Below are 17533 nucleotides of genomic sequence, written 5' to 3'. Positions count from 1 at the left end.
GAAAGTGTTACAAAAGCTTTTGAAAAGATACTATAGAGTCATAGTCTGATTCATACTGAGTTATTAAATTGCTGGATTTTACAAATGCAGTAGCCTGCTTGTAATAGCAAACAAAAAGGCTGAAAGAATGTGTGATACTCCAAAGCATAATAGGACAGATATAAACCAGCTGGTGAAACAAACCAATTAAGCACTGTAGAACAGTCATAAGTACTTTATTCTATATATCAGTGATCACAGACAGCTGTGTAGATGGCACAACACTGATGTCAAAAGAAATTGCCAATCTAATCGCTGTCACATAGAGTTGTCCTTTTCCCAGTCTACTTTCCTCTGCAATGAACATAAATTTCAGATTAGAAGATAATTCCCTTGCTAGCAAAAGAGATAGAAATTCTGGAAATACTTTGCCTGAGAATGTGCCGGGTAATAATTATAAGTTGCTGCTGAATGAATGAATTTATAACAATAGTACTGTATTTCAGTGAACAACTTTAATCCTAAGAAAGAAGGGATTTGAATTTATGTCAACAGCGCACTTCAGTAAAGTTTGCAGGTGGGTTTTAAGCTTTGGAATTTTGTCACACATATAGACACAGACTTATATATATACACACCAGTATGTGTATTGACTGATAAAGAAAAAAAAAAAACTTTTGGGCTGTGAAACTGTGAGGTACTGTGGCTCATACATTTGATGGGATGCTTTTTGAGGGCAGACATAAGATAGCCATATGCACCAATCTCTCCAGCAACTACTTAAGAGTAATTGCTGCAGTACTTAGCTGATGCTAGCAAATCCTGCCTTGTCGTGGACTCTAAACACTATGCATACAAAAATTAGCAGCACTTCTAGTTATCTCTGAGTGAAGGCAGAGCAGGCTTTTATTGCCTGTGGGGGATTACACAGACTTTGCGGAGTGCATTCCCACACAGCAAGGCTGGGAAAGGGGTTGAGCTGAGCAACATCCTTTTATGTCCAAAACTTGGGGAAACTGTGTCACTGAACAGACTAGATAATTGTCATGCATCTTATTCCCAAAGCAGTTATCAACAGCTAAAATCTGCATTGTTAGGCATTTACTCTTAAATGTCTAGTCAATTTACACCAGATAACAGAATCCATAGCACAGCAAATAATTAAACTAGATTATCTGCTCAGCAAGTTATGGATTAAGCCACTAGAATACTGTCTTTTGCTGACTTAAAATGAATGAAGGAGAATTTTTTTGCTACTACTGATTGCTCTTAAAGACAAGAAACACAGTAAATACATGAAATTGTAATGGTTGCTTAGTTTTGGAATAGAGTTTCCTTGCCACGCACAAGTGTCTTTCATTTCTACTTGATAAGTTTGATCGAAATGCATTCAATTTCTTTTTATCCCTAAAGGCAAAACAGTCGTAATAAGATGTGTAATACATTTTCATCTCTTATGTCATATTAGAAAATTAACAGAAAGAAAATGTGAAAGGCTAGTCATTCCAGGCAGACACAGCCCATTAATTAAATAAGTCTGCAATAGTTGCTTATGCTATTTATGAAAGCCTTATGAGCTTGTATGGTGCTGTGCTTTTGGAATGTCATTTTCATTCATTATACCCCAGTGTCACAGAGTATTCTAAATTAATCAAGAGCTACTTAAAGGCAAGAACAGGAATACTATTATGATTAACCGTCATTGCTTTCAAGTATATAAGTTCAGGTACCTAAAAGTTCCTGCAGAACAAAGCACCAACAATTAAAATCTGCTATAAAATTTAAGGAACACTTATTGTGTACTGGGACTTGAATTAATCAACTTTAGAATTAATTAAAAACTTAATATAATGTTAAAGCAAAAGAACTATGAAAGAAATTAAATACAATAAACAAATACTTTCTATTGTGACTCACTGAATGGGGGATTTTACTGCTATAATTCCTAAATTTTTTTATATTACAATTAAATTTATGACATTATGAATTATATCATTAATATTTGAAAGACAGTATATCCTGCTTTTAAATAATTGCTTGTTGAATGATTTTATCCATGAATACTACCTGTGCTAGAGCTCTAGGAATCAAAAAATAGTACTAGAAAAATATTGCGACTTTTGGACTTGTGGTTTTAATTATTATGGGAGGCAGTCATATTAGCTTTAATACTGTTTTGTTCTCTGTAGTCCTTAAGAAATACTATTTAAAACTCCAATTTCTAATTTGACTGTTAGAAAACTTTTTCAAGCTTCTGGCCTGGATTTTGAACCAAGAGTGATTGTTAGTAATAGTAGTTTTTTCTTCCTAATATTTACATCCAATCAGTGGAATACTTTAAGGCCAACTCTGTGCCAACATAGAGCAAGGATATTATGTTTGATAAAACTCTTTTAACCACTGGTATTAGAAGCTAAGGAAAAAAAAAATTAAAAAGTACAATAATGAATTTATTTTCCCATGAAAATCAACACCAATTTAGTCCCTGTCAGTGTAACATTTTCTAAGTCACATCCACTGTTCCGTTATTGTTGTTTGAGAAAATACTTCTACTGTTTTGGAACTCATCCTAATTAACTACTCTAGTGATATAAGTTTAGTAAATTTCAGAGTCAGCACAGACTTTTTACCTCTTTGAGGTACAACCTCTGTGATCTCATGGTAATTTACCTTTTCACGTACTTCGTTGTTTGCTTGCTTCCCTAAACATGATATAAAATAATGATAAGAAGAATTAGTAAAATTCCCGACTTAACACAACTGCAACATGACTTAATACCACTGATGTCACCAACAAAATGAGTATCATTTTCCAATCTCACAATAAATTCAAAAGAACAAAACACATTGCATACGAGTGAAAAGGATAGTAAAAGCTCATCAAAATATCTATGCAGAGAACAGGAAGGCTCAGTGAAGATTCACAAAATTTCAAAACTACTACATTATGTCAAGCAGTAATTAAGTTATTCAAAAGAAAATTAGAAAAAGTTAAATTTCGCCACACCTTTCAGTTTTCTGAAACTGAGAATATTACAAGATCTAGATAAAATTATGAAACTTGGTGGATGTATAAGAGTTGAATAGAGCAGTAAAACAAATTTATAATTTTCATAACAATTACAAATATCACATAAAAACTGCATCTATCCAATATCTAAAGAAGGAACTATTTCTCAGTAATCACAAGGAAATACTTGTTAACATTATATAAAACTGTCTGTTTATAGAAAAGTCATAGAGAAAAAAATCTGTAGCTCATTTTTTTTCTTGTGAGGCACAATTTATCGTCACGAACGTCATAATTCTTACCTGGGTTTTTGTTCTCGTTGGGCCTCATGACAAGCAAAAATGGAGAACTGATTTCTCCAGTGACAGTGCAATTTTTCCAGATGAAAGAATAGATTTCTTCCCAGTGAGGTATCTCAGATGCAATATCATTTCACTTCTCATTTTCCCAGATCATGTCCATAAGCCAGAGACACAGGAAAGGAATTTTTATTGGGTTCTAGTCCTTCAAAAATGCATCAGACCTTTTTAGTTGAAATCACCTGTTTTAGTAAGATAACAGCTTTCTGATTTTTCTTCTCCATCAATAAAAGAAACAGTGAAAACACGGATTTCTCTTAAGAAAACTACCTGGAAAATTTCTCACTGTGTTCTATTGAAACAAGTACTTTTCTGATTAACATTAATAAGAGAAGGTATTGCTTTTTAAGGCAATTTTAAGAATTGAAAATGGAAAATACAAAATGAGAATTCTCCATGATTAGTCTATTCTTTTTTATTCTCTCTCCTAATGATTGGACTTGTTTTCTATTCCTGTGTTGGTAAATACAAGTAAACCTTAGAACAAAGTTCTGAAAAAATGGATAGTGACTTCGACTAAAGAGCTATAGCCAGGTGACACTGGTAAGCAAACTGACAGCTCCAGAAATTTTGTGTGGCAGAATTTGCTACTTAGTTTAGTTTCATCTAAGGTCTCCCTGAAGGCAGTAGGGTTAATACATTTTCCTCAGACTAACAGGTAAGTCTGTGCTTGGAAATACAATTTTTTTTCTTGTAGAGGAATAGTTTTAAATAAGCTTCTGTTGATAAAGTAGTGTAGGATGCTCTGGTATAGTTATTTCCCTGTCCTCAGAAAAGTGAGAGAAAGTAAGCTGCAGACCACATGAATTATTTTACTATTAGCAAACAGCCTCTAGGCTTTTCCTAATTTTTCTTCTGTTCCCCAATAAGTCACTGGGTCTATGTTTACCATATGACAGGAGAGCCTTCTCCTAGTGGTTGTCACCACACTGGAAGTGAACCTTCCCAACAGTCATCTCTCAAGGTGAAAGGATGAGCAAGAGTAGTTCTCAGTGAACTGCTCTGGGTAGCTCTTGAGCAGTAAGGTGAGACCTCTCTCACATCTCTAACATTAACTGTCTTACCTGCCTCATGGGAAAATCCTGCTAGTGGAGTCATTTGCCTCTGAACTTGTTATCAATTTCCCTTTGGCTTTAAATAGAAGCATCACAGAATCAGCTGGTGGCAAGCAGGATACACACAGAAAGGTACCTCAGGGGATTAAATTCCCAATGCCTTTCTTCTAAACAGCTTCCAGATGCTTTTTTTAAGCCCTAGACAAATACGATGCATAAAAGTACCAGGTGCTCAGGGCTAGGATGCTAAAAAGGTCACAAGCACTTACAGCTCCCATTGACTTCAGGTGCAGCTGAGGGTGCTTAGCAAGACTCAGAAGGAGGTTGGCAACTTACAGCAGATTAGAACTACATTCTAAAAAAGTTCTTCTCTTTCTGTTTTCTTTTTTAGAATGGCATGTTACTCATAAGATACTTATTGCCTTAATTTCATATCTCCTAACAGCTTTAAATAGTAATTAGTAAAACTATTCTGCAAAGTGAACAAATAAAAGTTAGACTTTTTAGTAAATAACAGAAGGACAACTGTATGTTAGGATTTAATTACAAGAAAAAAGTTATACTTGGCAGAAGGTATCTGTAATTTGTGATTTCATCATTTTATAAAGCTTCTTTTAATGGACTAAAATCACTTCTGGCAGTTTTTTCCCTTATGCTGCCATAAATCACAACTAAACCCAAATCTCTACTTTAAGGAAGATAGCTGTTAGAAATGTAAACAGAAATCTGTGAACAGGAATAAGTAAAAGTAATATCATGATTGCTGCAGTTTTTAATAGCCAAAGTATTTCATAAGGTGCTTTACGTTGCTGCAAAACAAGTTTTCACATCTTTGCAGCTGTTTTATGTGTACCTCAAGGAATATGAATATATTCAGATAGTCTTAAAAATAGGAATATATTATATCCAGGTAATCTTACAACGTTTTAATCATGTTCATACCACTGTAATGAATGGAAAAAAAATGTGGAGTTTTTTGGTTTGGTTGATTGGTTGATTATTTCTGATTTGGTTTGGTTTTAGTTTTAATTAAATGTCAGAAAGCTTTTGGTCAAGCCTGTTAATCTGTAAACTAGACAGCTAGATGTACTTTTCTGAGATATACATTGCAGGACTGTAGCAACCAGCCTTAGGAAGAAATAAAAATGAAAGGTTCTTTCATATAACTTTTTGGTTTTTTGAACATTGTTTGGTTTTCCTTTTTTTTTCCTCTATGTTAGTTTGTGAGGGTCAATATTAATAATCCAAGAGAAATGTGCACTGTAGACAATTTCTACGACACATGCCGGTGTGTTGAAATGACAAACCAGCACTGTAAATCTATATTCAAAATAGGAAAGAACAGCATTACAATCTTGTTGATCACTAGCATAAATATCCATTAGGCCTTAAACCTGGGAGGACGGAGGTAGTAGGAATCTAATCTTTCCAGAAATATAATTGGTATAATGCCAGAGCATGTCTCTTATTTATAAATTAGGACTGTGACTTCAAAAACTTGAACATTTATAGCTAGATAGTATGAATTCAAAGAGCTATTTATAGAAAGCATAGTTTGCATAAAAAATGCAGCAAAGAAGTATCAGAAAATTTTGTAAAAACAATTTATATGTAAAGGAAATATAAATAATGTCTATAGACAAAATATCATTTTGTATAATTTTGTTTTGTTTTCTAGGGCTATAATGGATCATGAAATATATAAAATGTATAGCAGTTCAGCTATTTCAGTAAGGGAAACACCTCAGGGAACTATTGTGCCAGAATCTGAAATACAGCTATGATCCCATTGTGCCACTCAGCTGCTACAAATGAACAATAACCCAGTTGAAAATTGCTGGCAGAGGATTTCCTGTCTTCAGTGAATTCTCTTCTGACATATATATATCATTCCCAGGCAGTACAGTTTTATCTCTTCACTGTGAAAAGACATATCTCAAGGGTAAGAAAGTTCATAGTACAGTCTTTCTATACTCTTTCTCTAGTGATATAAAAACCCTACCAAAGTTCTGAAGCACCAGTAGAATTGGACCCAGGAGCTCAAAAGAGTTGAGGCAGGCTCAGACCCTTCATATCTTTTATCCCCTGTGTTGAATCAGTCACAGGTAAAGTAGTTGTTCTCTAAAAAATTTTCCTTCATATGATTCATTTTTTTTATAAAATTTTAAAATTAAAAATGCATTTTCAACCAATTTGTATTTGTAGCATAGTAAAACCACTGCATTTTCTATGCTAGTTACAGAACAAATGGGATTTTTTTTTTTAATATGGGGATTTTCACCAGTAAGATATCTATTTTATCTATCATATGAAGACAAGGAGAATTTTTGCAATAAAAACAGGTATGTTCTGTGTAGTTTTGCATCTTGTCTTATCAGACAATTTACCCTAATGGTCATTGCCATATATCTTGTTCTATCTCTCCTCCTTCTTTTGAGGTTTTTTTTTTTTTTCCTTAATGTACATCATGAAAACAAAACCCCCATGGTCATGCTTATTTGGGTATTATAACTTCTAAAGGATGCAACAAAACTGCCAGTCTCTTGTCAGTGGTGGTAGAGCTTCTCTTTAATTAAATAAAAAATGGGATTGTTCTCCCTCCCCTAAAATAAAGGAAACAAAATTCTGAATAATGTGATTCTCTCTGACATTTCAGCATGAATGGATGGAGCTGTTATCCACCCATTAGGAAATAGTAATGTACAAAGCATGACATTTATAGTAAATATAAAATCTGTAATCATTTGGAGTCTAGAATTGTCCATGGTTACAGCTCTACATTAGTGGTAAAAGCTTGCAAAAATAAAAAAGTAAAATCGTTAAAAGCTCAAACACAAGACAGCATGATAGAACAGATTTTCATTTATTAAATTCAAGAAAGATGTAAATGGTCATGACATTTAACATTGTTGAACAATAACAGTTATTAAGGTAGGCCAGGATGAAGGTAATTATATTAATATGCAGCATTGTTTGGCAAAGAAAACAAGGAAATAACTGTGTAGGCTTGAAGTCTACTTATAATGCTCACATGTATGTGACTGTGTGACCACTGAAGGGCAATGAGCAATTTTTAGATAAAATCTGCGTCATATTCTCATACTGCAAGAAGAAAGCATAAAGCATAAAGAAAGAGAGCAAACAGTGTAGTCACTCAAATAGAGTGTCAGAGTTAAAGACAAAACCTGGAGCCTTCCTTTGGGGATGGAGAGTACTAACACCTCATTCATAACTTAAATGCCATAAAAATGGGGAACACTGAAGCCTTTTCAAGGGTGTTTGAAATGGTAAAATTCAAGAAAATTACTTTGCAGAGAACTGTTCATGATACTTTATGATGTAGGAAAATATTTAATAGTAGTCTCTGGAGGAATTAAAAAATTTACATAGGTCAGGATTTCAAATAAGAGAAGAGGAAAGAAAAATGGAAAGGGAAAGAAAAAGGAAGGATGCAAAATAATAGATAAAAAACCAAAGGGTGCAGCACTTAGCTCCATGAAAGAGCAAGTGAACCCAAAGTACATGATATGTTCTATTATGGAATTACAAGCATTATGGTGCACTGATGGATGCACATGACTCAACGATATACCCACAGAATTACAAACAATTTTTTCACATCTCAGAAGGTCTTCAAGGCTTCATTTTGTCATGTGTCATAAGCTGTTGGGTTAAATGCAAATCTCTCAAGAAAGGAAAAAAACCCAAACAAATCAAATTATTCCAAAGACCTGTAAAGTTAGTTTGGTTGTAGTATAATTTCATATAACTACTGTGAAATGTCTTAATGTACAGGGAGAAATGAAGAAATTGCTGTAGAAAATAATGAAGTTATATGTGCCTGCATAGAAAGGGAAAAATAAAGAAACTCAAAGCAAAAAAAACTCTAAATATTGCATGAGTTTAAAATACATTGCATGCAAAGACAGATTTTGCAAAATTTATTTTTAAAGGTTCTGTATCTTTGAGTTCACTGAAACACTAAGATATCAAATAAATGTTCTTGTCATCAGAGAAAAAACCCAAAACTCTAAAATAATTGCTATATATATGTGAAAAATCACTTGATGCAGTAGTTACAGTAAAACTTTCTTTCAAGGTGGTAGATTGCATTTTTTAAAAAATAAACATATGTACCAAAGTATATGTATAAAAAAACATGGAACATATTATAGTGAAAGTTAGTACACTATTTGTTTTCTACACAAAAGAAGCTATTTCCTCTCTGTGTACAATTTTCCCAGACCACTTTGATTTTAATATTCTACATTGAGATTTGAATGAAAATGTTAAGAGATCCAAAGCAAAATGTAAGTCAGTTATAACCGAATACACCTTAGGTATGCTCATGACTAAAAATGCTTATGGTACAAGTCCTCTTAAACAGGAGAACTTTACAGGGAAAACAAAAGCAAAAACGAACAAAAAACTAAACGAGCCCCTTCCAGTGTATTCTAATATAAAATTGAATGAATAAAAGTGTCTGGACTTAGCCAGAAAAAAAATAAATAAAGGAGGCCACATTATACTTTCAGTGAAGATCATATGTAAGTTCTCAGTTATAGCACCCTTGTTTTCAACATTCAGGGTTACCCAAAGAAAAAAAGAATCCATATCCAGATGACAATTTACAAAATACTGATAAAAAATTTATTATTCTTTTTATAAACCAAGTTTTCTGTGTTACTTCCATCTCTTCACCTGTGCTGTATATTTAACAGGAGTTTAACAATTAACTGTTTGGAATCTATTCACCTAATCATGAGTCTCTAGTTGCATCTATGTGTTCACTGGTTATTTACCAAATACATGTATAAAGGAGAAGTATAATTAGCTAGAGGTGTTTTCTACATGCCTAACGGGGAATGGGAACTGTGCTAGTAAATTAGTTAGATCAGGGGAAAGTTTTCATACTACTGGTGTGCCCAGACTGTCTTAAAATACCACCTAATCATCTTAGGATTGTTTAGAAGTTTCATTATGATGTTTACAGCACCAGGAAAAAAAAAACCCAAACCAAAGAACTTAATTTTCTCAAAGCAAAATGCTTTGCAAAATTCCTCAGTTTTGGTGAAATCTTCAAACCAGTGTTCTGCAGCTTATCTGGAAGGTTAACTCAGCTTTGTGACAGTCTCTTCAAAGAATCCCTTGACCTCCTGTCAAATAGAATATCATGCAGCGAGGGTCCTCACTTCTCTCTCTGGAGCAATGAACTTTGCAAACTGTTTTGGAGACGGAAAGCTATGTTTCTTCTAACTTAGATATCCTCAGTTACTCTGCTGCATCAGAACTACAGATAACAAAAATATGAAAACTCATTTAGCAGATTTTCAAAACACACCAATTAGATTACACCAAATTATTGTTTAAAAAAAATCACATGAAAAATTAATGTTAGAATTTTCTAGCTGAAGTCTTACAGTGCCACAGACCTTAGTTTGACTTCTTGAGAGAGGGATGGTTTAACTTCTTAGTAATGTGCTATTGAAGATTATAGTTTTATGTCTAAAACCAGCATGACATTATGTACGGATAAATTATGTACTTCAAAGAAGAAGATATGCCCTAGGATTTGTTTGTTTATTTATTGGTCGACTTGCCTGCTTTAAGCTAATGATTTAAAGTTGGTATTTGGAACTTTTAAACTTACAAAGATAATTTGCAAATGATCACACAGACATTATAGCATCAGAATGCTCATCTGCGTGGTAAGAATTAGATGTACTGGCAGTCACGCTTGAACTCTATCCTCCCCTGATTTGCTGGGAGATCTAGAAACACCATGAGGGAGATGTTTGTTATTCATTCATCTGAGTTTAAAGTAAAATGTTTCTGCAATATAATGTGTGTTATGCTTGTGTGTAATAAAAATATTAAAAGAAATTTCACCATGTACAGAAAAATAGGCCTGGGGATATAAAAGATGGAAGCAAAAGGTTCTCTGCATAATTCCTTAATTGTGTGTAGAGTATCTCCAGGGAATCTACATAAAAATTAATACATTAAAACTGTGATATTTAGTATTGCATTTACAGTACTTTTTAATTTATTCAGGGTTTAAGATCAGTTCTATGAGTATATAAGCCTTAGGAGAAAGAATTCCAGTTGTTTGCAAAGAACAGAAAGTGACAACTGACTGATCAAACTTTCTGGAGCAGGAAAGTTTACAGCTGCTGTCTCCCAATTACAGTGCTTTACCATAGTATTTTTAATGCTGTGGATTAAAACTTGCAGTTTTTTACACAGGACTGGGAAAAACTTTTCACCCAACTGGTTCCTGGGAGATTAATCAGAGTTGTGTCCTTGGGATGATCCTTTTCATCCTTCATTTGAAATTACTGTTCACTGGAAAGGAGTGAAAAAAGTATCACGAAGGAAGCTTTCTAAATTTCTAGTGATAAGGTATGTTTACTATACGTCCTAAGATTCCTTGATCTCCTTTCCCTCTGAATAACCTGAGTGCATTCTCATAGAAGTATGGCATACCATGAAAAAAAGTGCAGAACAGAATCTCGTCAAGTCCAGAGAGACAAAGTGATTCTGGTCTACCTGGTTGAATGCAAATGTCAACAGTGTAAACATCTCTGTCACACCATTTACATATATTTACATATATTCCTTCTACAGTCAGTGGAGATAAACAGGAAAGTCTAAGGTATGATTCATATCATCTTAAGTAGAAGTTTAAATGCATGTAATGCTGTCAGCTGAAGTATTTATTTCTTACCACTGATTTTAAAGAGACCATATACTAAGCTTAGAAATATCTAGAATGCAAATGCCTGATATGTGATATTAATTCAAAGAATATTAACCAAACTTCTGCAAGAAACTCTAGACGTTTTCCAGTACCCTTTAGTACTAAACAAGACCATTTAAAATTAATATGTTAAAATGCATTGAGATCTGTCGATGCTCAAATTTCTCAATTGGGAATGTGGAAACAAAAGACATAGCTTTTTATGATGTAGGGCAAAACTGAAGTTCAATGTTGGAGCTCTTATGCTGGAGATATTTTGATGTCATCCAGCTCTAAATGAAAATGGAACCTCATATAATCTAAGTCCAGGATACAGGAACATGTGTAACTACACATAGGCAACTATACCGTGGGAGTTGAATAGCATGAAATTTGTTACAGTAAATAGACTTTAGTCCAATAAAATCAAGTATGGATTTATAAGAATGTTTTTTGAGACTATTAATGAATTTTTAATTAAAATTTTTGTTGAGGCGTTTAAGGCAGAAAATAGGTTTAAACACAACAAAATAATCAAACCTTCTGTAAATGTTTAGCAGGAATGCCCGTTTTAAATCTGTTCTGGATTCATTATTTTGTTGAAATGCTACATGATCACGTTCCAAGTCAAGTAAACAAAAAAACAATGAGTGTGATTAATGTGCTCTATTGTTATTTTAAGGGGACAGAAACAAAACAATTTGAAATTGTAAGATTTTTATAAAAAAATTATTAAATAAATTATTCATCATATTAGAGATCAATTACGTATCCTTAGGCACCAGTGCTGTACACAAATTAGTCTTCGTAATTTTATTCCAGATTAAGAAGGGAGAAATGGACACTTATCAAGCAAAATTAATCTGAAATATTTTAAACATCTACATTTAGGCAAGATTAATCATGTCCTGGAAATATACCATCTCATTTATTCTGTTAACTATTAAGGCAGCACAGGGTTTTTAACACAGATGTATTTGACTCATTAATTTCTCCTCCTTTGCATCAATAAAATATGTTGTCATATCTGTGACTGGTTTAGTGACAGCACAGCCAACTACCTCACTGCTAAAGGAGGTCACTTTTAGAGCTTCTGTTTCCAGAGAAACTAAGAATTGATACATCGGTTCTCTCATCAAGATCAAGATCTTCATCAGCTTTTGGTGGTTAAACTGATGATTCAGACACTGACTGAATTCATTGAATCTCAATCATTCGTGGACTAGCAAAATGAAAAATGCTTAATAAGCCAGGATGCTAATATGCTGCTAAATTTTCTGGATTCTTTTCCCAAGTGTGTACAATCTGAGTTCACTGAGGTAGTTTCTTTTACTTTCAAAGTACTGAAAGTTACCTTGAACTTTATGCCTCGAATTTTGAAATTGTCCACAATTCAGCTCACTAGATGAAACTTCATGAACTACTTTCCTGTATCATAATGTCCTCATAACATCCCTCATATAGAAAAAACACTTAATTTAGTCCTGGGCTTTCTGACAAATGATGGTATTGTCTTTATTTTCATGGTGTCTTGCAAAAATCACTGGAGATGCAGCACAAATGTCTGGTGATCTCTGGTGGTGATAGCAGCGTCCTTACAGGGGTACATAGGCCATAATACTTAAGGGCAGAGATAGTGTCTGGCTGAAGTTGCCATTTCTGCTGATATTATAGTGCACTTCTGCCTCAGAGTTGACGGATTTCTCCTTAAAGTCAGGCCTAATTTTTGTTTAATGCTAATTAACATGAATTCTCATCTTATTTCTGAGAATCTAATTGCTGATTTCTCTCTGGAATGGAATATTACTCTGATGAAACCTTTAGAGGGATTTTTTTTTTTTTTGTGAAGAGTTGATATCTTAATTATAAACATGGTGAAATAAGTCACTGATACACAAAAATGACTTTCAGTTGCATTTTCTTAATTTAACTAGAAATAAATCCCAAGTTTTATGACATTTCTAAGCTGGTCCTTAGAGAAACTGGCTATACCGTGCACAGGCTGCTGTGAAAAATGGTGGTGATATGAAAAAGGGAGCACACATCAGTTGATTGCTCTCAAAGGAGTGACACTGTGTTTTCCTTTTTTCTAAATAACTCAACCCTTACTTGTTTTCAGTTAATTGATGGTAGTTTAAAAAACTTGCCAAGTGGACAGTTGAAGCAGCAAGCCCATCAGTAGAGGAAGGTCTTAGCATGCATCATCATCTGCAGTCATCCTTCTACTTATCAGTTTTCCAGGGAGCCAGAACAGCTGGACAGGAACATGTATATTACCCTCCAGGGCTGTCATAGGAGGTGTCAGCCCCCACAAAAAAATATTCCACTGGGCAGAGATGTATAGAGAATTATTATGTTCCATGATTAATAAGAGAGTTAAAAAGCTAAGACATTAATACCACAATCATTACAGAAAAATAAACTAAAATTTGAAGGGTTTTTTTGCATTCATAAGCAACCATCTTGTTCTTTGTTTTCTGTAACATATATAATCAGATAATTATGTGCTAATAATTTCATTTTGATTTTAGATATCGATCATGCAAATGTTTATGTATTAGCAGGTGATTAGATTATATACACAATGTGCATATAATTAAGCACTTATGTGAAATTTGAGGCACAGAATTAAGCACTTATCTGAAATTTGAGGCATTTTACTTTGTATTTGGGTGTTCTAAAGATACCTGTTTCTTCAAATGATTCTGTGTTGTCTATCTCAGGTGCAAATCTTTACAGTTCATCAGCTGAATTTAATCGTTAATCATTGCATCCTGATATTTTTATAATGCAAATTAGAAGACCAGATATTTTTATATTGTTAGCTTATAAAATTTAGTATTGCTTTGAACTACTACTATATTACTTTAATATAGATCTTGGCTAAATTTTGAAAAGTAGTTTTTCTTGGCTTAATTGTATTTATTAGTCTCATTTTTATCTTAGATGGTGTCTTATTAAGCTTTACAAATAAACAACCGAGGAGTGCATTATCAAGTATATGAAGATAAAAATTCTAATCGGAAAGGTAAGAAAGGCTTTTCAAAACTATTGTCAAAATATGTGAGACTAACAATTCAGAAGTTCAGATCAATATTCAGAAAAAAACATTAACTGGTAGATCTAGAGAGGAAACTTAAATATAGAAGTAGAATAGGCTAAACAATAAGAAAATAAAGGGCTTTCATGAGAAATCATTATATTTTATAATTACTATAATTAAGATAAAATATAAAGGTGAATTTCCTAACAAAATTTAGGTTATGGTTATGTAATGAGCTTTCTACAGGCAATTTTATACCTCCCAAAAATAAAATATTCTTTTAAATGTCTGACATGAGTGCTGCATACCGAATATCAGAGTGGATCACATAAAACCAGATCTTCAAAATTTACATATGGTAAAACCTTTTATGAATCCAGGTTTTTGGTTCTACATACAGACCACTGGCTAAGCCATAGTTTTTTCTTTTATAATGTTTGCTGGTTTAAAATTTATTTTTAAAAGAAATGAAACTATAAAATATGTCAGAAAACATGTAATCATGTTTTCTCAGATATCTGTGTTCTTTATTCATTACAGGACTGATCCAATTTCTTTAGCAGTCAGTAGAAACATTCCCACTGACTGCACGATGGAAATGATGGTAGGCTTAATAAGTGGACATAATCTGTTATTCTGTCATGAATATAGTAGTTATACTTTATTTGAATAGTGTAATTTCTTATTATAAAATATCATATGGTCTCCTTGCATAGGTTTAGTTGTTTAATGTGTTTGAAAAATTTGCACAATAATCGTAAATGCAAATATATTTACTGCCAAAAAGTAAAAGTGCTTAAAATCTGTAAACTCTTGTGTTGTGAAAAAAAATCTCTTCAGCAAAGAATTTCATATACAATTGTTTAAAGTGTAGGCTACTACAATTAATTTTATCAAATTGTTAAGTAGAAATGAGAGAGAAAGAGGGTGGTACTCAAAAACCAGTGATACAGTAGACTGCTCAGTTACTTGTTATCCTGAGCTGCTCCTCCAAAGTTGTTTGTTACTAGACTACATCTTGTTTTGACATAATCCTCTTAGAACTGATCCCTCCTTGTAAATGCAGCTCACTTCAGAATGTAAACAAATTGGTTTGCAAGGATTGATTGATACAGGGAAGTAAGCATTCATCATGCACCATAGTTGCCTGTACTAGAAAAGTGAAAGGATGGCATTTTCCTCTGTCTGTCACTTCCTAGAATGGGACAAATATTGGTCTGGTTTAGCAAATGCAAATTGTATTACAATAGCATGAAAAAAAATTGAAGTTCATTATAGAATCTGGCCCAAAATAAGTACTTTGTATTATTAGGGGAATATTACTTAGGTAAATATTATAAAACAGCTTATTTGTCTTATTCCTAAACAACACTAGTGAAACCTCACAGTCTTTCAGACTGAATACTCCGTTTTTTAAGTACTAGTCTGTGGAAGTTCTACTTTGTGAGAAAATACCGTTTCTTACAGCATTTCCCTGCTACTTTCGCACTTGACCCTCCAGAAACTAAAGACTGAATTAAGCTGCAGGTTCACTGTGAGGGTTACTATTTGTAATATTCTGATACTGTATAGGACCCTGGTACAATGTGACATTTTTATTATCTGGTCATATCCTATATGAATATGAAATAATGCAGATGGGAGAAAAAGCTAAATCAAAATAATAAGTTCAATTATAATACTTGTCTCCGTAAGATGTAGTTTTTCACATTCCTCCCGGACCTGAATGCTCATCAGCTAAGTAAGAGTGAAGTAAGTTGAGTAAGATGGGCAAACACAACACGTCTGGGCATTTTCAGCATGCAATGTTACGGCAAAAAGGTAAGATATAGGTCCAAGCTCACAGGAGATCAGGTGGTAGAGAGCTCAGCATCATCTGGGAGCAAGTGACAGCTGCTTTCCTGTTGTCACATAATCTGCTTTATGTGAGACAAGAATCCTTATGAGAAGCAGTAAAAGAGGGAAAATTTATGACAGCTTTTCATGTGTGTAAGAGTCTCCCTAAAGTAATATATCTGAACAAGGAAAATCTTCCCACACTGAAGGTGGGGTCTTTGGGCTGCCATTGAGCTGTGAAATGATGCCTTAAGCCCCTAATGGTTTTTTATTTTTCTGATATTGGTAAGACTTGTAAATTTTATAGATAGACTCTAAAAGCAGCATCCCTTGTCCCTTGTCCCTTTCCCTTTCCCTCTAGCACCCTTAGTTTACACATTCCTTAACCCTCTTACCCCATTCTATGCTCCCTATATCAGTCCTACCCCTGAATCTAGCAGAATGTTTAGTCTTTTGTCAAGGCAAGGCCTAGATTGTTGGCAGAACAGCATATCAGGGCCTGAACAAACAAAATGAATTCAAGAATTAGGTAACTATTACCCTTTGTGCTCTGATGATGGTGAAGGTGATGAAGTAGGTGGTCCCCGAAATGCATCCCAGACCCATTTCAGGGGGGGACCCCAGGGCGGTCCAGAGTAAAGGCCACAGGGTGGACACATCTGGGATTGGATGGATGGTATTATAAATGTAACCTCTCGGGCACGGGGGCACGCGTCTTGTAACATCTTAGCCTTGGCAAATAAACCCTTTCTTATCTCACCCCTAATTAACTGCTCTGGAGATTTTTTCAGCACCTAAATCCCACGGCAACAGAAATCAGTGTTAGAAGAAGGTATCAATCATAGCCCTGTGAAGAAGGTTGTGGATCACATTCTCCAGTAAATTCTGGTGTCAAAGGAGGCTGAGGACTCCTAAGAACTCTCAAAGAATCCCAGGATCTCATTCCTCTTGGCTCACTCACCCTAACTCTTTTTAAAATTAACACCTAAGCACATATTAATACTCTCTCATTTCTGTTTTGTAGTATTGTATTACAGATTACAAAAATGAAATAAATAGTGTGGCTGGACAGTTGAGAGACTCAGGCTCTGTGATTGACAAGCTCAGTTTAGACACAGCTTTGCTACTTACAGAGACCAGATCTTGCTACAAGTAGAAATATTTCATGCACATAAGATGCCATTAATCAGATGATTGACAGTTTTTTTCAACCCTGATAGTGATGATTCCTGCTCCTGTTGACTCTTGCGGGTTTGCTTGCAAGAAATTCACATGTTCTCATTAGTAACTCTGGATAAAATCCTTTCCTTAACAAGGAGTTGTGTCTGGATTCCTTCCCCCCTCCCCCCCCCATGGTGTGGGGCGGCCCAGTTCTAGTTCCATTTCCATCTGAGGAACCATTTCTGATGGCTTAAGTGGATGGGGGGGGGACTCCAGTACCAGGGGTTTCTTCAGGTCCTGAGCCTGGAGGGGAGAGGTGCTCTCCCCTCTCTCCACCCATGTGACCCCCAT

At 34.3% G+C, this 17533-nt stretch overlaps 1 long non-coding RNA gene across 5 annotated transcripts in view; it reads left to right on the top strand.

Annotated features, from left to right (window-relative positions):
• LOC116782885 overlaps window positions 1-14835 on the top strand; it is a 40132-nt gene extending 25297 nt beyond the window's left edge. For 2 of the 5 annotated variants that reach the window (XR_004355396.1, XR_004355395.1), the window contains 6 exons: window positions 4248-4312; window positions 6389-6508; window positions 10650-10805; window positions 13262-13440; window positions 14089-14170; window positions 14726-14835. This is a non-coding gene — a long non-coding RNA (uncharacterized LOC116782885). Of the gene's footprint in view, window positions 1-4247; window positions 4374-6388; window positions 6509-10649; window positions 10806-13261; window positions 13441-14088; window positions 14171-14725 lie in introns of all 5 variants that reach the window. The other 3 variants (XR_004355392.1, XR_004355394.1, XR_004355393.1) reach the window with 2 other exon arrangements.
• Window positions 14836-17533: the final 2698 nt, after the last annotated feature.

Source organism: Chiroxiphia lanceolata, chromosome 2, assembly GCF_009829145.1.
Source record: "Chiroxiphia lanceolata isolate bChiLan1 chromosome 2, bChiLan1.pri, whole genome shotgun sequence".
NCBI classification, from domain to species: Eukaryota; Metazoa; Chordata; class Aves; order Passeriformes; family Pipridae; genus Chiroxiphia; species Chiroxiphia lanceolata.
The sequence above is the reverse complement of the archived record's forward strand: the minus strand, read 5'-3'. Positions and strand labels throughout refer to the sequence as shown.